The sequence below is a fragment of the Prionailurus bengalensis genome, chromosome A2 (assembly GCF_016509475.1).
Source record: "Prionailurus bengalensis isolate Pbe53 chromosome A2, Fcat_Pben_1.1_paternal_pri, whole genome shotgun sequence".
In the NCBI taxonomy this organism is placed as follows: Eukaryota; Metazoa; Chordata; class Mammalia; order Carnivora; family Felidae; genus Prionailurus; species Prionailurus bengalensis.
The window spans coordinates 41,901,014-41,922,933 of NC_057348.1; positions in this window are offsets into that span (position 1 = coordinate 41,901,014).

The window sequence follows — 21,920 nt, forward strand, 5'->3', positions numbered from 1 at the left end:
GTCGGTTAAGCGTCCGACTTCAGCCAGGTCACGATCTCGCGGTCCGTGAGTTCGAGCCCCGTGTCAGGCTCTGGGCTGATGGCTCAGAGCCTGGAGCCTGTTTCCGATTCTGTGTCTCCCTCTCTCTCTGCCCCTCCCCCGTTCATGCTCTGTTTCTCTCTGTCCCAAAAATAAATAAACGTTGAAAAAAAATTAAAAAAAATTGCATTTTAAGGTTGGTAAAGTCATCAAACAAACAACAACAACAACAACAACAACAAATCAGACCTCCAGAAATGTGAGAAGCCATGAGTACCATATAGTGTAAAGACAAGAAAAATGTGACCAGCATCCTCTCTGTGTTACAAAGAATGGCTTCCCACTTTTTCTCTTCCTTGTATTTTTTTTTTAATGTTTATTTATTTTTGAGAGAGACAGAGACAGAATGTGAGTGGGTTAGGGGCAGAGAGAGAGGGAGACACAGAATCCGAAGCAGGATCCAGGCTCCGAGCTATCAGCACAGAGCCCAACGCGGGGCTCAAACCCACCAGCTGCGAGATCATGACCTGAGCCAAAGTCAGAGGCTCAACCGACCCAGCCACCCAGGCACCCCCTCCTCTTTGTATTCTTTACTCTATATTCAAAGTCCAGGCTAACCTTCGGCGACATTCTGTAACCTCTACCCTTCCAGTTTATCATAGAGAATGGAGTAGAAGTTTCAGATCCCTTTAGCTTCATTAGTAGGGGTGGATACTTGGAATTTCATTAACAACAACTTCAAACACAAGGGTTGGCAAACTGTGGCCCATGGCCAAATGCCAATCATTGCCCATTTTTATAGATAAATTTTATGGGAACACAGATGCACCTATTCATGCATATGTTGTTGATGGCTTCTTTTCTGCTCCCATGGCAAAGTTGATAGTTTGTGGCTGAGACCATCTGGCCTGCAAAGCTGAAGAGATTTATCATCTGAAGTTTTAAGAAAAAAATTTTGCAGACTCTTGCAAAAAAATAAATAAGTAAAAAGAAGGAATGAATAAATGGTAGCCAAAATGACATATATCCACTACATACCCTAAATACTCCCTGACTTTAAGATCTGCTTCTAATTCATTCATGCAACATTTAGCAAATATACATGTAATGTGTTTTTGCCTTGCAAAACTGTGCTTAGTGATGAGATTACAACCACGTCCTTGAATTTAAAGACCTCACAAACTAGTGTGAAGAACAGACTGAAACAACTGATTACAATTAATGCTATTTTGAGGTAAGTGGAGAAGAGTCAAAAGGGCATGTGAAAAATGTGAGGAGAGTGCAAAACACAATATATTATTTCAGAAAACATGAATATATTGTATTTTTACCAAATATATCAGACATATTTGCCCGTTATTAAATCATAAATAATACTTTTTACACTATACTTTTGCATTAAGGTTTTTATCCTGAGATTTTATCTTTTTTTTTTTTTTTATTAGAACATATTCCTGTTTCTTCATTCTGCTTGACTATCTGTGTTGGTTTCCATGCATGGTAAAGAACAGCCATCTCTCCCAGTGTTGAAGAAGTGGTGTTGTGTAGGAGATGAACCTTTTCGGTCAACCTTGCCTCAGCCCTTGGCCCTCTGTCACACTTTTGTGACTCTCCAAGGAGACTGTTTTATTTTCAGTGGCTCCCAGAAGTTGCGGATGTGTTAACACCAACACCAGTCATTGTCCCAGAGGGGAGGGTCTCCATCACCACCCAGATGCAGCCCGACTAGAGGCCAGACCCTCAGGCAGCAGCTTTTACAGGGTGCAAGTATATACGGTCCAGGGGGACTGCAAGTGTGAGCTCGCCCTGCCCGCTCGAGCCAGGCGATCTGGAAGTGTCCTCTAGGTGGCAGTGGTAAAAATCGGAGCACAGATGAGTACAGAAGCGCTTAATTAGGGGCGTTAGCTAACCAGCGGGAGCCAGGCCGAGGGGGAAGGCGAGGGTGGTGCCCTCCAGGCTCCCTTCCCTCAGAGCGAGTCTGGAGCAGCTAAGCGTGTGCCTAACCTCAAACCCGCCTCTCAGCCCAGCGCTGCAGGCCGGCAAGTAGGCCTCTTTCACAGAAAGATCTAGGGTCGTCTGTGCGGTGCGCTGGGGTGTCAGTCCGCCGAGAACCTACTCCAGCTCCAGAGACCGGAGGGTAACCCCGCCACGCCACCGCCACCGCTAGAGCCAGCCGGCCCCTAGGGGGCAGGCGCAGGAACGGGGCCCTGGCAGTCACGTGTGAGCTCCGCTCCCAGAGATCCTGGCCCTCTCCCGCGCCCAGAGGTGGATGGCACCCACCAGCTGGAACGAGGCAGGGTGAGCCCTGCCAGGAAAAACAAAAAACAAAAACGAAAAGATGGCGCCGGGGTGCTGGAAAGAAGCCGAGGGGGAGCGTGTAAATGGCGCCCGCAGAGGAAGAGCGCAAAGGTGGTGCCCACCGGCCCCAGCGTGATGCTTTGGACGCTTGCTCCTCAGGCCACCACTCGCCCGTACCGTCCTGGCGTCTCTCTGGCTGCCTCTGCAGTGACCCCCGGTGCAGGTGAGTTTGCAAAAGCGTTTCTTAGATTGTTCCAGCCTTGTGGGTTGCTTGGATACGAGCTCTGCTGTTTTCAACGCTCATTTCGGACATTTGTCTCTCAGGTGCGCATCTTAAAAGTTAGGGCGCCTGGGTGGCCCAGACGGTTAAGTGTCTGACTCTTGATTTCACCTCAGGTCATGACCTCACATTTGTGAGGTAAGAGCCCTGTTGGGGCTCTGCGCGTGTAGTGTGGACTCCGCTTGGGATTCTCTCTCTGCCCCTCCCCTGCTTGTGTTGTCTGCCTCAAAGTAAATAAATAAACATTAAAAAAAAAAAAAAAAAAGTTGTGACGACCGACGTAGGGTTCAAAGCCTTCATTTTTGCAGAAAGAAGCTTGGAATTTTATTAAAAAAAAATTTTTTTTTTAAACATTTATTCATTTTTGAGAGTGAGACACACTGTGAGCAGGGGAGGGCCAGAGAGAAGGGGAGACACAGAAACCAAAGCAGGCTCCAGGCTGTGAGCTGTCAGCACAGAGCCCGATGCGGGGCTCATACTCAGGAACGGGAGATTATGATCTGATCTGAAGTGAGAGGCTCAACGGACTGAGCCAACCAGGCACCCTAAGAAGCTCGGAGCTTTACGTTCCCTCCGAATTATAGGTCACTGCCCTGGGTATGAGATTTATGGTTAGAGGGTGTCTCAGCCTTTCCTACTCATTTCATTGTGGGCCTCTTGTTTGCCAGATGCACAGGAGTGGCTCAGAGATCTTAGATTTTTTTTTTCAGAGCAAGTTGTCCAATTTGTAGCTACATATTTGGTGTATTTGTGGGAGGAAGTGAACCCAGGATCTTCTTCTGCCACCATTTGTACCAGTACCAGATTTTTTTTTTTTTAACTAACTGTATTTTATTTATTTTTTTTAACGTTTATTTACATTTGAGAGACAGAGACAGAGCAGGAGCAGGGGAGGGGCAGAGAGGGAGACACAGAATCCTAAGCACACTGCAGGCTCCGAATTGTCAGTACAGAGCCCGTGGCGAACCCACGAACCATGAGACCATGACCTGAGCAGAAGGTGGACGCTTAACCAACTGAGCCACTCAGGCGCCCCAGACTAACTATATTTTAAACTTCAGTGTAAGTATTTTCCACCATTAAGTTCTCCTTTCGACCACAAATATGGCCAGGTTTAGTGGTTTGGATTAAATTTACATGTGGTGGGACTGCTACCATGAAAGAAAATTGCTAAAAATCAGAATAAAATTGTGTATTACTTAAGAATCACAGGGGCGCCTGGGTGGCTCAGTCGGTTAAGCCTCCGACTTCAGCTCAGGTCACGATCTCACAGTCCGTGAGTTCGAGCCCCACGTTGGGCTCTGGACTGATGGCTCAGAGCCTGGAGCCTGCTTCTGATTCTGTGTCTCCCTCTCTCTCTTCCCCTCCCCCACTCATGCTCTGTCTCTCTCAGTCTCAAAAATAAATAAACATTAAAAAAAATTAAAAAAAAAAAGAATCACATGTAATAGCAGCTAAGAAAAGTTTTGACAAACCATATCCAAAACATGTAAAGAGGTAATTTGTCTCAGGCAACAACAAGTCGGGAAATAAATGTTCACAGTTGGCACAGCTGTTCTGTGATGTCATCAAAGATCAGAGAGCCCAGCACTTTCTGTTTTTGAACATTGATTTCTTTGGCTTACAGGTTTTATCCTCCTGGTCTCAATATGACCATTGTACATCCATGGCTCACATGTATGTTTCAGCTGAAAATTGTGTGGTAGGACCAGAGGGGAAAAAAAGGAGACCCTGCTAAACAAATTCCTTCTCTCTCTCTCTCTCTCTCTCTCTCTCTATCTCATTTTTCCAGTTTTCATCCCCTTTCTCTCTTTCAGTAAACTTTTACTTGAAATAAAACATACCCTTCCAATCATAAGCATACAGAAAGTTGAATTTTCATAGATTGAAGACTCTTGTGTAACCAATACCCGAATTAAGAATTAAAACAATACCAGCCCATAAGATTCCCTCTTCCATTCCAGGCACTGATAACAACTGTCTTGACTTCTAACTCCATAAATAGTTTTTCCTAACTTGAACTTTATATAGATGGGCAGTTAATAGCACCCCTTCATGGCTGACTTCTTTTACTCAATATTACAGTTGTGATAGTCACCCCTTTTGCTGGGTAGAGCTATAGCTTGTTGAATTCTCACTGTAGTCTAGCAATCTATTTTATATTTATTCATAATTTCTCCATTTCATCATTGATAAATATATGTGTTGTTTCCTGTATTGGACTACTGTGAAGGGTGCTGTGAGTAGTTTTGTGTGTTTTAGTTTCTGTTTTTGGTAATCATATATATGCATTTCTGCTGGGGATATATGTAGAGTGGAATGCCTCTTTGACAGGCTGTGGTAAACACTAGCAGATGCTACCAGTTTTCTGAAGAAATTTTACCAATTTATACTCCCCCTGAGAGTGTCTGCGAGTTCCACTGCCCCACATCTTTGCCAACACTTTATATGATCAATCTTTTTTGTTTTAGACATTATAGCAGTTATAAGATTGATCTTTAAGAAGTCTCATCCAGAAAATACTGCATACTAATCACTGGCTGGAATGATGTCATAAAATCAATCCTAGTTATGAGTGCTGAACTTTGTGTTTTTTTGTTGTTTTTTGGCCTCTGTTATGGGGGATAATTGAGGAGAATGTGAATGGCTTCTAGGTAGCCAATCCTCAGAGACTCTCAAGAGGGTAGATTTTGATTGAGAAATGGACCATAGGGTCACCATTTGCGTATTAAGGAAAGGAGTCATTAAGTGCTAGGATTCACTTTGCTTCTTCTTGCTCACTTCTGGTGAATGATCTCTGCTACAGATTGAGAAAAACTAATAGTTTAAACATGAAGTCTTTGTAAGAATTAAGTATTGACAAAGAATCACATACCAAATGCTAGAATCTTACTGATAACCAAATGAAAAGGAGAAAAGAGAGAGAATAGAAAACTAGGAATCAGAGAGATTAAGTGTCCATAGGGCTAGAGCAGGAAAGTTCCTCCATTTACTGCTTTGGGGATAACTATAATTTTGAACATCATTTAGCATATCACACAAAGGTACTTTATTTAGAAAGAGGGGCTTAGGTTCCTGCCAGTGAAAGAATGTTGTATTAAGAGAACACAGAAACAAAGTACCCTATGATAGTTTTAATCCTGGAACAGTTTAGAAGTAGGACCCTTGTAAGAAGCCTACCACCATGAACACAGTTGGAAAATGAGTTGATGGTCTTATTATTATGAGAAAGCTATGAGTCATGTCATAGGAAACATACTTTCTTAATTTCCACTTTAATATAATATGGCAGAGAAGCCAGTTGAAGTAATACACTGGTCACAAACACAGAACAGCTGCCATGGCCAGGCATGTGACATAGCTGAATCACATGGGCCTGGCAGGGACAGCCATGCAGTCAAGAGGGTGTATCTCTTCTAAACTTAGTAGCCACTACTTAATTCAAATAATTTCTTAGATTTTTAGGTCCGCAGTTGCTAGATCTTCTCATTTTTTTCCAATTGTTTGTCTTTAAATCTTATCAAATAATTCAGTTTTTTAGAAAATGAAAACACCAACAGCCAAATAAACCTGTCTGCATATGGAATGGGAGCTCCAGTGTGTGACCGCTAGTGAAAGAAGAGAGAGCCCTCAATGAGAAGCTTAGGCCATGTTCTCCAATTGCATACCAGTTATGTGATTTTGATAAAGGCCTTAACACTAAGCCATCCCTGGTTCCTCCATGGCCAAATGGATGGTCTAAGTAATTGATGTCTATGGTCTCTCCCTGTACTCGAATATGATAACTGTGAAATACCTGATATTCTAGATTGAGGCTTTCTAGAAACATAATGGTCTCTTTCAAATTTTTTGCCCAGATTTTAAGTAGTATTTTAAAGTGTTTCTTTCAAGATTTTCTGTAGCTTAGTGAGAAGATCATTGTCTTAATTATTCCAGGACAGAATTAAGACAATGCCATATTGTAGTTGTTCTGCACAAGATAACTCCTTTTGGATATCAAGCAGAAATATGCAAGCTCCTGGATAAGAAGTGTACAGCCTTAATTCTTTCAAGATGACTTTCTGAGACTTACAGTCGAAAAGAAAAAGAATGGTGTAATGGGGTGTTAGTAAGCATATCACTAGGCTGTTCAAGACGTAGACATGATTCCTCAGATTATATTCATTTGTATCTGCTCAGAGATACATAAACCTCAATTTATAGGAAATATTAGTAGGATTGCCATTATGTGTATGTATATGTATATATAAAATGCTTAAATATATAAATATATGACATATAATGCTTAAAAGTATGACTGTGAGTGTAGGTAGTCACTGTATATGTATATATAAAATATTTAAACATGAGTACAATTTATGTGCAACATGCATGTACATATATTCTTAGGATCTAGTTATTTTCCTTATAATTTATGTATGTGTGTGTTTTTTATATTTCCTGTATACTCATTTGTTTAATGAGTATACTCACTTTAATTTTTTTTATTTTAATTCCAGTATAGTAAATGTACAGTGTTATATTAGTTTCTGGTGCACAATATAGTGATTCAACAGTTTTATGCATTACTCAGTGCTCATCATGATAGGTGTACTCTTAATCTTCATCGTATATTTCCCCCATTCCCCCACCCACCTCCCTTCTGGTAACCGTCAGTTCTCTATAGTTAAGGGTCTCTTTTTTTGCCATCTTTTTCTTTTGTTTCTTAAATTACGTATATTAGTGAAATCGTATGATATTTGTCTTTTATGACTTTATTTTGCTTAGCAGTATACCTCTCGATCCATTTATGTTGTTGCAAATGTCAAGATTTTATTCTTTTCTATGAGTGAATAACCTTTATATATATGTGGTGTGTGTGTTTGTGTGTGTGTGTATGTATAATAGCATCTTTTTTTAATCTTTTTTTGATGTTTTTATTCTCAAGTTAATTAACATACAGTGTAGTTAAGCCCAGTGATTCATCTCTTACATATGACACTCAGTGCTCATCCCAAAGAGTGCCCTCCTTAATGCTGTCACTCATTTAACCCATCCCACCCCCATCAACCCTCCTTTTGTTCTCTGTATTTAAGAGTCACTTATGGTTTGCCTCCCTCTCTGTTTTTATCTTATTTTTCTTTTTCTTTCCCCATATTTATCTTTTAAGTTTCTCAAATTCCACGAGTTAAATCGTATGATAACTGTTTTTCTCTGACTTATTTCGCTTAGCATAATACACTCTAGTTCCATCTACGTTTTTGTAAATGGCAAGATTTCATTCTTTTTCATTGCCAAGTAGTATTCCATTATATATACATACCACACCTTCTTTATCCATTTATCTATCGATGGATACTTGGGCTGCTTCTGTAATTTGGCTATTGTAAATAATGCTGCAATAAACATAAACATCTTTTTGAATTAGTGTTTTTGTATTCTTTGGGTAAATACCCAGTAATGGCATTATTGGATCATGTAATAATTCTGTTTTTAATTTTTTTTGAAGAAACTTCATCCTGTTTTCCACAGTGGCTGCACCAGTTTACATTCCCACCAATAGTGCAAGAGGGTTCCTCACCAATTGTTGTTTCTTGTGTTTTAATTTTAGCTATTCTGACAGGTGTGAGGTGATATCTCATTGTGGTTTTGATTTGCATTTCCTTGATGATGAGTGATGTTGAGCATCTTTTTGTGGGTCTGTTGGCCATCTATGTTCTTTAGAGAACTGTCTTTTCATTTCTTCTGCATATTTTTAAGTTGTTTTTTGGGGGGTTTTGATGTTGAGTTGTATGAATTCTTGACATATTTTGGATATTAACTCTTTATTGGATATGTCATTTGAAAATATCTTCTCCCATTCCGTAAGTTGTCTTTTAGGTTTGTTGATTATTTCCTTCACTGTACAGAAGCTTTTAGTTTTCATGTAGTTCTCATAGTTTATTTTTCATTTTGTTTCCCTTGCCTAAGGAGACATATCTAGAAAAATGCCTCTCCTCTCTTCTAGGATTTTTATGGTTTCAGATCTCACATTTAGGTCCTTAATCCATTTTGAGTTAATTAATTAATTTTCAAGTTTTTATTTAAATTCAAGTTACTTAACACAATTGGTACAATTGGTACAATTGGTTTCAGGTATAGAATTTAGTAATTCATCATTTCTGTACTGCCTAGTGCTCATGACAAGTGCCCTCCTCAATACTCATCACACATTTAGCCCATCCCCAACCCACCTGTTTTGGTTACTACTGCTTTGTAATATATCTTGAAATCTGGATTTGTAATACCTCTAATTTTCTTCTTTTTCAAGATTATTTTGGCTATTTGAGGTATTTTGTGGTTCCATACAAGTTTTAGGATGATTTGCCCCAGTTCTGTGAAGAATGCTATTGGTATTTTGATATTTTGATAGAGATTGCATTAAATCTGCAGATTGCTTTGAGTAGTATGGACATGAGTATACATTCTTTTCAAAATTAAGAAGTACTGGTGTGTCACCTATATATAAATAAAAATAAAATTCTTTAAAAAAGAAAAAAAGAGAAATGCTACATAGTATAAAATATACTAATCAGCATAGTTTATGGCACATAAAATGTAGTTTAGCATTTTCATTGAATATCTAGATGAAAAGAAACCCCACATACTTATTATCAATTTGGTGTGCATTTATTGAATAGCAAAGCCTAGTATATACTCAACTGTACTGTTTTCATAAATACATTAATAATACTTTAAGTTTCAAGCATCAAAGTAGAGAAAGCAAATATGGATTCCACATACATGTGGCCAACTGAGTGAAGAGTAGCATTTGTTAAGTGGGATAAGCTCGATGAGCAACAATGAAAGTGTGTTAATGTGTTCTACATTGTCCAGACCTCTGAAGAAGCCAGGATGAAAGACAAGCGGCTGTGGATAGCAAATTAGATGGAGATCTGCAGTCTGTACTGCCAGGTAGAAATTGTGGTGTCACTGGGGTTATAAAGGCATCATGTCATGAACCACGATGAGAAGCAGTTGCCTGCTTCTCTCCACTGATGAGCAGACTATACCTGGAATACTACATTTATTTCAGAGAAGCACAATACTAAAACCTTGAAATTATAGCAGTTTTAGAAAAGAACAGAAAAATGTGAGAGGAAATGAGGCTTTAACTGAAAATTAAAAACAAATTAAGTATGCATGAATAAATTAGTAATATGGTCCTAAGAAAAACAACTCTAGTGACGAAAGAAACAAGTTTGAGTACAGAAAGATCTCATGGAAATGTTTACAGAACATTCCATTGCAATTATAAAAGTAGTGTTTGGAAGTTTTAGAAAAGGTACTAATCATGAGCGTTATTGGCCAATGTACTGTTTTCCATTTATGTTTGTTTATTAATTGGTCTTTAATCTATGTGTAGTGAACTGAATGGAGTGAAAAGCAGATATCCATTCAGCATGCTAATGGAGAGAATTGGAAATGACTTTTTCTTCTCCTAATACTTAAAAAAAAATGGAATTGGTGGTTTTCTACTACCAACATTCTGTTTGAATAAAATGCTAGGAAAAGAATTATCATTATTTTAAATTATAATAATCAGTATTTTTACAATAAAATGAATGACCAGGAGCCTGCGGGTAGTGCTCAAAATATATTGGATACAATGCCTGCCATTCTGAAGGTTACATACTAAATAAGTAAACACATACTTAATGAAACTTGAAGTTCAAGAAGCATAACTCTCAATGAAATAGGGAAAACTGACATATCACCCCAGTGGCTCTGAGAATGTGCCTCTCAGACCTCCAAGTTCAAAGATAAACTCTTTGAAGCACCTCACACATCCACCCTCATGCTTGTGCTGAAGCTCTAGTCACAGGGGGCTTCTCCCAGTCTGTGAGTGGGCACAGCAGGGATACTGAGGCACATCCATTGGTGGGAGATACAAGAGTTCTCTGGAGGCTCACTTTGGCTCAAGGACTCCCCAAAGCCTTGCTACATGTTTTTTGAAATTGTACATAATTGAGGATGCTTCTATCCAACTTTCCTTCTTTTCCTCCTTTATTCAAGGTCAGACTTGTATGGGGGTTTGTTTTCTCCTCCAGACTTTTCCACCTCCCTTCTCCTTTTCTCTCTTGAGTATTGCCTTTAATCTTTTCATGTTTAATCCCATCTTGATATCTGCCTCCTGGAGAACCTGGATGCATAAAATTGCATTTCTTAAGTCTACACCTGAATTTGTTCTATTCGGATAGCTCCCAGCTGTGTACAGTTGATATTTCTGGCAATTAGCTTTTTTGAATTCAAAAATGTTTTTGTTAAATTAAAAGAGATTAGATGAACATAGTTGACTAGGCAAAGAGTTACATAACTCCAGCCAAAATTTTTAGAATTCAGAGGAAATAGAACAGTCCATAACAATTCTGGAAGAAAAAAAAGACAATAAGAGAAAAGAAAAAAGATCGGAAATTATGTGAAATTTGTTAGGGAAAGAAATTCGATAAGACTAAATTGGCAAGTGCTAAAGAGAATGTAGCTTGATAATTATGAAAAGGAAACCTATTTGAAAGTATGAATTAAAAGTATGACTTTGTAAGCATTTAAATGAACAGATTTGAGAGCAGTTTGGAATGAATTTTTTTAAGGCAAGCATTTGTTTACATAAGTGTGTTAATTAAATGTGTACCCTAGAGGAAGGGCTATATAATGAAAGAATATTCAAAAACAAATTAAGCAGGGCGCCTGGGTGGCGCAGTCGGTTAAGCGTCCGACTTCAGCCTGGTCATGATCTCGCGGTCTGTGAGTTCGAGCCCCACGTCAGGCTCTGGGCTGATGGCTCAGAGCCTGGAGCCTGTTTCCGATTCTGTGTCTCCCTCTCTCTCTGACTCTCCCCCGTTCATGCTCTGTCTCTCTCTGTCCCCCCCCAAAAAAATAAAATAAAACGTTGAAAAAAAAAATTAAAAAAAAAAAATTAAGCAGTAAAAAGAAATATTTCATTTTGATAAAAAGTACAAGAGAATATAATCTCTATATAAAAGACACCGTGACAAAGTTTAAAGAAAAATAATATACGTTATTATATACATATATTTCATTTTTAATTTTTTTAAATGTTTTTATTTATTTTTGAGACAGAGAGAGACAAGCATGAGGAGGGGAGGTGCACAGAGAGAGGGAGACACAGAATCCAAAGCAGGCTCCAGTCTCTGAGCTGTCAGCACAGAGCCTGACGCGGGGCTCGAACTCACAGACTGTGAGATCATGACCTGAGTTGAAGTCAGACACTTAACTGAGCCACGTAGGTGCCCCAATCTCATTTTTATATTATGTAAATAATATAATACCCTTTTTTCATAGCTAGCAAGTTCAGAGTGGTAGGGCTTCTACTCTTACTAGGCAGCACCCAAATTATTTTGAATGTTAAATCTTTTGAATATTACTCATGGCACAAAGTTATTTTCAAAGAAATTCATTACAACATTGCTTGTAATAATAATAATAATAATAATAAAAACAGAAAACAACGTAAGTATCTCTCAGTAAGGAAATGAGCTAATAGATTATGCATATTCATATGAGAAAGTGTTGTGGTGCAGTTAAAATAAGTGAATTAAATCAACATATGACAGCATGAATAAATCTCATAGCCCAATACTGGGTTTTTTAAAAGTTGCAAAATGATATGTACAACTTGATTTTGTTTGCTTAAAGCCCGGAATTACAAAATACCAACTTGTTTTAATGCATTTAATGTGAAATACAGTCAGGATATATATATATCATAATCAGAACAGTGGTCAGTTTTTGTAAATTAGTATATTAGTTTCTCTCCAGAGAAACAGAACCAGTAGGAGAAATACATGTATATCTTACATATTTATGTCTCCATATATAGTATCATTTATGTTTGTTAAGAGAAATTGCCTCACATGATTCCTTGGTGGCTGAGAAGTCCCACCATCTACCATCTTCAAGCTGAAGACCCAGAAAGCTAGCAGTATAATTCCAGTTTGAGTGTGCAGGCCTGAGACTCTGAGATGCCTATTGTGTCACTCCCAGCCTGTGGTCCTGTGAAAAAGAGCTGAGATGCCCCAGCTAAACTAGGCAGGCAGGTTGACAAAGGGGCAAATCTGTCCTTCCTCTGCATTTTGTTCTCTTCAGGTCCTCTACAGATTAGGTGAGACCCACCACATTAGGGGAGCAGTCCACTGTCCTGAGTCCACTGATTTAACTCCTAACCTCATCTGGAAGCACTCTCACAGACAGACCCAGAAACAGTATTTAATCTGGGCATCAGGTGGTCAGCCAAATTGACACATAAAATTGACCATCACAATTAGATTACTCTGGATTTCAACTAATTATACAATGTTCAGTGTTTTATTTCTTAAAGAAATTGATTGGAGCAATTATAGCAAAATTTCTTTAAAGTGCTATGTACTTTTCATATATTTGAATATTTCCTAATTTAGAAAAAAAAACAAGAAAAATGAAACATTCACAGTGAATGCTTCATTTTCTTGTTTTTAGATTTATTTGTAAATTTTGGTCAAATATTTGGCATTTTAAATTTAAGAATACTGTATTATTTTCTAAGGATACTAGTTTTGGAATTTATGTTGGTGATGGTAGTTTAAAGCAGATTCTCCTATATCACAGTCATCCTGTTACTCCTTTGGAAGTGAAATGAAATTCCTATTAATTCTTTGAAGTGTTTTCAAAAAACACCTCTTATATTTTTAGTAGCATCTGTTTCAAAATAGGAGACTTGTGAATTTTATTTAATTGAATATGATGGTGAGAACCAATTCAGAAACAGTGGAATGGTGGTGAATACAATTCTAGTCTGAGAAATATAGACAGGTAAGAATTACTGTATGCTTAAATTTATTTTTTTATTAGAAATTTTTTTTAATGTTTATTTATTTATTTATTTATTTTTATTTTATTTTTTTTTTAAATTTTTTTTTCAACGTTTTTAATTTATTTTTGGGACAGAGAGAGACAGAGCATGAACGGGGGAGGGGCAGAGAGAGAGGGAGACACAGAATCAGAAATAGGCTCCAGGCTCCAAGCCATCAGCCCAGAGCCTGACGCGGGGCTCGAACTCCCGGACCGCGAGATCGTGACCTGGCTGAAGTCGGACGCTCAACCGACTGCGCCACCCAGGCGCCCCTAATGTTTATTTATTTTTGAGACAGAGAGAGACAGAGCATGAGCAGAGGAGGGGTAGAGAGAGAAAGAGACACATAATCTGAAGCAGGCTCCAGGCTCTGAGCTGTCAGCAGAGACTAATGGTGGGGCTCGAACTCACGAGCTATGAGATCATGACCTGAGTTGAAGTTGGATGCTCAAACCGACTGAGTCACCCAGGCGCCCCTTAAATTTATTTTTAAAGTGAAAAAAACCTTATTTTTTAGAGTATATGTATGTTTAAATGTATTAAGCTTTATTACATTTAGGGGTGCCTGGGTGGCTCAGTTGGTTAAGCGTCCAACTTCGGCTCAGGTCATGATCTCAGAGTTCATGGGTTCGAGTCCCACATCAAGCCCTGTGCTGACAGCTCAGAGCCTGGACCCTGCTTGGGATTCTGTGTCTCCCTCTCTCTGCTTCTCCCCCGTTCTCCCTCTCTCTCTCTCTAAAATAAACATTAAAAAAAAGGTATATTCCTATAAACTTTATTACATTTGTATATTAAATTTAAAAGAATATCTGATTTGGAAGAAGCTGGAAAAAAATCTAAGTACCTAGGCAGAGATTGGAGGCTTCCCTAGGAAGACAAATGAGTACTAAATGCTTAACTCAATTCTTGGCTTATGCTTTATTTCTCTTTTCACTGGATACATTCATAACCTTCGACCATTTCAAGTGTTGCTTTGCTATATAAATCCTGAGTATGTCTACATCACAGTTAATGATTTCATGGTACCTGACTTGGAGTCTTCACTGCTCTGTGTGTCTTTAGAAATAAGGTGTATCTCTAAGACTGCAAAGTGTGTTTCACTATTTAGAATAACAAAAAGAAAAGGAACCTATTTTTGGACTTATGACATTCAAAAAAATTCTATTTCATTTCTGTTCTCTTTCCTTATATTTCCAACTACAAACCATCAGATTGATCGACTGATCGATCTCCCAGACAGACTGTTTACTTTGATATATTTTTTAAGATTCTCACTCTCTATGTGACGATAATATTTCAGGTGCTTTTAATATAAAATTTTTCAAATTGAATCATAATTATGCCTTTATCTTTCCTTGCTGTATTGTAGGTTTCTCAAGAGCAGGAACCATGCATTATATGGCTTCATATAGTGAAATTTAGTAAAGTGACCATCATACCACAAATTAGATACTCAATATTTGTGGTAACAGTGAAAGAATTCATGCCTTTTCAGAGTCATTTGAAGACATGCATATTATATGAGTTACAATTTCTAGGACATGTTTCCTACCTCTTTTCCACTTCTGTTATAATAGCAGATTATTTCTACTAAGTGCATGCTTTTCTTTTCTTTTCCCCTCCTTTAAATCTTGGAAACTTGGTTGGAATATAGCATGGTGAAGTGTAGTTGTGTAATAATAATTTATTCGGTAAGAATTTACTGATCAACTACAATGTAACAGCCTCTACTAGGTACCCGGTGTACAATGGTCAGAGAAAATTCTCCTGTTCTGATGAACAGAAGAGCTATGTTAACTTCTTGGAGTCACACTTGCATGGAGTAATATGTAATTGATTCTGGGTGTGACTTTGGTTTATCAAATCTATAGGATATTTTTTTTCTAATTATGAATTTTAAATTTCGTAAGTCTGGCAAGGCTAGACTGAAATGATTACTAATTATACTTCCATGAAATATTCCTCCTTCACACTGCCAAATGAGGTATGCATGTCACAAAATCCTCCTGTTTTCTGGGTCTCTGATTTGGCTCTCCAACTTCGGGTCACAGCTGGAACTAAGAAGTTCATGTTTTTTCAGAAATGAATAATGAATTTTTAAGTTTCCTTTGCTTCACATTGACTTGGAATTACGGCTTGAGTCAGTTCTTGTATTATTCAGTCTAGATTTGTCTTCCATCACTCAGGGTGGCCCCTGTATTTCAGTTCAAAAACCAGCTTATGGTGTTTTGATTGTTTCCTTGCTTTGCTTTCTGAGAAATTACTTGCTTTGGAAATAATAACAGTTCAGTTCAGAAACTGCAGTTGCCAAATGTCATATTCTTCTTGTTCCCCGTTTTTGTAAATCTTTACATGGGAGAGCTTGCCAAATTGTCATATTGTTTCATTGTTTTCCTATAATGTGATTGCCAATTTTAAATATTCATAGCTGAGGAAGTGGAATGTTGTGTGGCACTTACCTAGCATTAGCTGACAAGGAATTGCTACTTCTTTCGTTCCACTTCAGTTATTTTTTGCTTATTTAACTATTTGACACCCTTTGGAAATTTCATTGTCTTTTGACTAAAAATTTTTATCATGATATGTGAAGAAACTAATACATAAGATAGGTTTAAAGCCACAGTAAAGCTGAGAACAGTCCCCTTTATCAATGCACCAGAGTGGTTCTATTTCAGTCAGTTATTTACCTATTTTTCCTCCAGTTTCTAGCAGCATGTTTGTTTTGCCATTTTATATTTACTCACAGAGTGCTTCAAAATCAAGAAGAGGGGCAGTCTAAGATTCTCTTCCCCTTGGGGGCTTCCACTCCCATGAAAGAGGGTTGCTGATTTGAACAGTATTACTGCTGTTGTCCTCCACCTCCTCTGCTTCAGTTCCCCTCCCCTGCTGCTGTGCATATTGAACAATAATGAATGTTTTCTTAGCTCCCACTGTCCTCTCACCTACTCTCCCAACAAAAAAGGAAAAGTTTTTTGAAGCCAACTTGTTTTATATTAAGTTCTACCGAAATGCATATGGATTTCCGATGATAATTATATACACTTTTTCCTTTGAAAAATGTGGATTCAGAAAAAGAATGATCGCTTTAAATTAGCTTTTGCTGAAACTTTGCAGAAAGTGTTCAGTAATGTTGTGTTGAGTGTATTTCTGTTTATGCGAAATTAAAATGATACATAAATATTGTTAAATATGGAACTCCCTGTTTTCATCATGAGGATTGACAAGAAAGGGGCTGGAGTGAACTTTATGGGGTGTAGGAGATATTCTGTATCTTGATTGGGAAAATGATTACGTGAATGTATGTATTTGTGAAAGTCATAAAAATCTGTACATAAGATCTGCATATCTTAAGTGAGAATATGTCATGAATCAAGCACTATGTTCACATGATTAAAAAAAGAGAAGGAAGAGGCTGAGAACACAGACGTTAACCCTAAATAAATACATATGTAATGACAATTCAGTAAGCAGTTTGAAGGCATGATAAGATATCAGAGAAAATATGTTATAAACCATGCCTTAATATAATTAAACATATATCACAGCCAAAATATGAAGAAACTGTTATCCATGACACCTTTTTTTTTTTTAATGTTTATTTATTTTTGAAAGAGAGAGAGTACAAGTGGGCGAAATGCAGAGAGACAGGGGCAGAGGAATGAAGTGGGCTCTACACTGTAGAGCACAGAGCCTGATACAGGGCTCTGAACCATGAACCATGAACCATGAACCATGAAATCATGACCTGAACCGAAGTTGGACTCTCAACTGACTGAGTCACCTGGGTGCCCCACATGACAACTTTTTTATTGAAGTATAGTTGACATACAGGATCTTGTTAGTTTCAGGTGTGCAGCATAGTAATTCAACATTTATATATGTTAGAAGTAAATGATCTCCGTAATAAGCCTAGTTACTATCTGTAACCATTCAAAGTTATTATAATATTGACTCTATCCCCTATGGTATACTTGATAATACCATGACTTGCTTGTTTTATAACTGGAAGTATGTACCTCTTAATCCCCTTCACCTATTTCTCCCATTCCCTCCCCTCATGGCAGTTTTATCTATGAATATGATACTGTATGTGTATTGGTGGAGTTAATAGGTGTACAGGGTAGAAGGAGACTATAACATAAAATTAAGTTCAGCCAAAATTCAATCGCTATGGGTTTTCAATAACATTTGTATTTTTCCTAGAAAAAGATATATTTCAGTAGGGAATGTACAGATTGAAACAGAGGAATAAAGGACCTCCAGAGAGAGAAAAAAAATTGGAATGATGTATTTTCCAGTGTTTCAAGTTTAGTTCAAAAAGAGAGAAAAGTATTATTAATACACATGTGCTAGATTTGACAGAAAATTAGTAAATTCAGGAACTACTAAATTCAATAAATGAGGAAAATTTTTTAAAGTACACTGTTTGACTCTGCAGGAACTATTTGCTAGTAATAGTATGGTAAATTTGTAATCAAATTACATCAGGAATAGTAATTGTTTTCAATAAATAATATCACAAGTTGATAAATCACTAGTTAGCAGTATTATATTAATATTAAGCATATTAATAAGGTAAGAAGAATTTCAGAATGAGCAAGTGAAAACCATGAATCCTTTTTTACATTTAAGCTGTTTATATACATTTATTCATAAAATAGAATTTAATTTCAACATAGGGTGCTGAACATTCATGTGTAAGAGAGTAAAGTAAAAATCTAGACACAGAGTTTCTCTCCACAAAAATGAACTCAAAACGGATCGTAGACCTAAATATAAAATGCCGAAGTATAAAATTCCAAGAAGATAACATAGGAGAAATCCTTGGGCACTGTGATGATATTTTAGATACAACACCAAAGATATGATCCATGAACAAAAAATGATAGCCTGGACTTCATTAAAATTAAAGATTCCTGTTCTGTGAAAGACAATCAAGAGAATGAGAAGAGAAGCCACAGAATAGGAGAAAATAATTGCAAAATACCTTTCTGATTAAGAACTTTTATTCAAAATATAGAAAGAACTCATAAAGCTCAGCAATTAAAATACAAACAATTTTTTAAAAATGGGCAAAAGACCCTTAGCAGACCCTTCATGAAAGATGATACACAGATGGCAAATAAGCACATGAAAATATGTCCCACGTTGTATGTCATCAGGGAAATGCAAACCAAAACAATATTGAGAAGATACCAGTGTATGCCCGTTGGGATGACTACAATGCAAAATTGTAATAGCGGAAGTGCTAACAAGGATGTGAAGGCACAGGAACTCTCAGAGATTGCTGGCTGGAATGCAGAATGGTACAGCCACTTGGGAATACGGTTTCACAGTTTTTTACACAACTAAATGCGTTCTTACCATATGATCCAGTAATCGTCCTTCCTGCTTTTTATTCAAACGAGTTGAAACCTTATGTCCACATAAAAATCTGCACAATGATGTTTATGAAAGCTTTTATCATTATTGCCAAAACTTCAAAGCATCCAAGATGTCTTTCAGTAAGTGAATGGATAAATTGACTGTGGTACATCTAGACAATGGGATATTATCCAGTGATTAAAATAAATGAACTATCAAGCTATGAAAAGACTTGAAGAAGTTGTTAATGCTATTACTAACTGAGAAAAGTAGAGTCTGTAAAAACTACATATTGTATGATTCTAACTAGGAAAACTGGCCTTTTCCAAAAGGCAAAACTGTGGAGAGAACAGAAGGATCAGTGGTTGCTCTGGGATTAAGGAGGGGGAAGGAGGGATAAGTAGGCAGAGCACAGAGGGTTTTTGGGGCAGTGAAAACTACTCTAATGGTGTATTCATGTCATTATACATTTGTCAAAACTCATAGAATATACAACACAGAGTAAATCCTAATGTAAAGTGTAGAGTCTGGGTGATAATGATGTGTTGATACAGATTTGTTGATTTCGACACCATTCAGTGTGGACTTTTCAATGTGGGGAGGCTGTGTATATGTGGGGACAGAAGGTATATGGGAAGTTTCTATAGCTTCCTCTCAATTTTGCTTTGAACCTAAAACTAATCTAAAAAATAAAGTCTGCTTTTTAAAAAAGAATAATAAAATTTAATTAAAAAATAAAGAAAACACATGTCTTTACAGAACCATTCTTAAAGCTAATGCTCTAAAGTTGTGCGTCTCTCAATACTTAAGAGGAATTCCTAAAATTCATTTCTGGTATCTTCTCTTCTTCATAAGCAATTGATATCCACTCTTCCTCTCTCATTGGAATAAACTCTAACTTACTAACACAGAGTGATGTCCCTTCTTAAGCATAATTAGCTATGTTCTTCTTATGGACAAATATTTCAAGGTATTTTCTCAACATAGAAAATCCTTATTTATAATAAAGAGGAAATGATTATAAAATTGCTTGTATATTACTGTAAGAGCTAAAGAAAAACCACACACACACACACACATATAAGACACCTGAGCTTATAGTAGTTGTTTTAATGTGGTAAACTATCAACCATATGCATATTTTTCTTTTCTGTTATACTTCTAAATATACTATTATAACTAAAATATACATATATATATACACATATGTATATATGTGTATATATATATATATATATGCACACATATATATTGCTTTCTTTGTTAGATTCAGTAAAGACACAAACATACGTTAGTGGTCTCTAGTTACTTCTTGGTGACTTAAATAGCCATGAGCATTGACATATAATTCCAGTTTTACTTTCCACTCAGAATTATTGTTGAGAGTCTCATCTATTGCAGTTAGATTTTTTCCCAAACATCTGTGTTTGGGTTGTGTGCTTATTCCCATCTATGAACCCCAATCCAGACCCTCAAGTGCAGTTGCCCATGACCTTCATCCTTGCCATCCTGGCTCTATCTCAGCACTTCTGACTGGGAGGGCAAGTTTTCTCATCAACTTGTGAGCCTTGGGTATTATCAAATAAAATCATTGGAGGGAAGGAAATGGTATTCACCTTTATAGAAGGTTTCTAGAACTTTTCACTATCTTCTCTTTTAATTCTATCTATAAAATTTGTTATTGATGATAAGTGTTTTATAAAAAGAAAGAACAAAAACCAAACAAACCAGAAGCTTTTAAGTAGATCTTTTTATCAATGTCATGGGCATTTGAGACTATGGTAAATTTAACTTAACCTAAATTTGGAACTTTCTTCCCTCCTTGGGCAGCTCATTTCTTTGGTAGAGTTTTCCCCTTGTACCCTAAGCAAATGGTATCATTGTCCTTATAAGCTGTAATGTTTAGGCTACAAAGTAATTAATCTGTATGTGGATTTATCACCTTGAATATAAGATTGTGATATTCTAGAAATATTGGATCATTTAAGAAATAAACTGGTAAGAATTTCACTTTTTTTTAATGGAAATGAGGTACCGGTTTGATGCAAAATAAGATGTCAGAATAAAAACAGAGTTTTATTCTTTGCTTTGAAACACTTGTAGGTTGTTATGTTTTTAATCACTTCATTCAGGTGACATAGGTGACGATTGTATTTTTAGTGAATCTGATTTATGCACGCACTGGCATACTTGACATATTTTATAAATTATATACTGAAATACATTATTTTATGTAGATTGCAAATTCTATAGCTTCAGTAATCTAAGCTAATTTTATGAGACATATGGTCATAAAATAACAATGTGACCCCATGATTGTTATTCCAAAGTTATTTTCTTCTCCCTCATTTTTTCTCTTCCTTTCATGCTAATATGAACGGATGATTAAGATTATCCAGACTAACACAAATAACTTAGGTGAAAGGCAACATTGCTACCTCACCCCACAAAATCTCCCAATCATCACTTGCATTACAAAGCAGCTGTTTTGACAACCCTGTTCATTTATGAGCATGTAGTTCTAGATTTTTTTGTTTTCTTTTTCTTTGTAGCAGCCAGTGTGGGTGAAGGAATGACTTTTGCATGCAAACTCTTGGAGAGACTTGTTTAAACTAACTTTTCAAGGTTCCTAACAACACTATGCCACATTTTTAAGGTGGCTGAGTACTTTTTAATAATAAAGTACCACATTAAAAAGACAGTAACTAAACACTCAGTTTTTCCCTAGGATATATGAAGGGAAGTGGGGGTAACTCATAGGGTCACTTAGCACTTCATGCTGCAGCTCTTGGAGTGAGTCCTTTTGTCTCCCAGGGGGATCATGTGAGATCAAGTGAAACCGTTTTCTTCAATATTTCTGGAATCTGCCCATTCCCCTATTCCTCCTCAGCCTACATCCAACTGGAGCTTCTATAGGCCCTACTGAATGGTGATCCAGAAGTTTTGAAGGACTGCTGTACCAGTTCAGAATCTGATGGATTCTGAATCATCTCCCCAAGAATATGTGCTGATGCCTACAACACAAACTGCACACAGCACACACTTTGCACGTATTTCCCTTGTACCAGAGGCCTAGTTATGGAGTGCCATCCC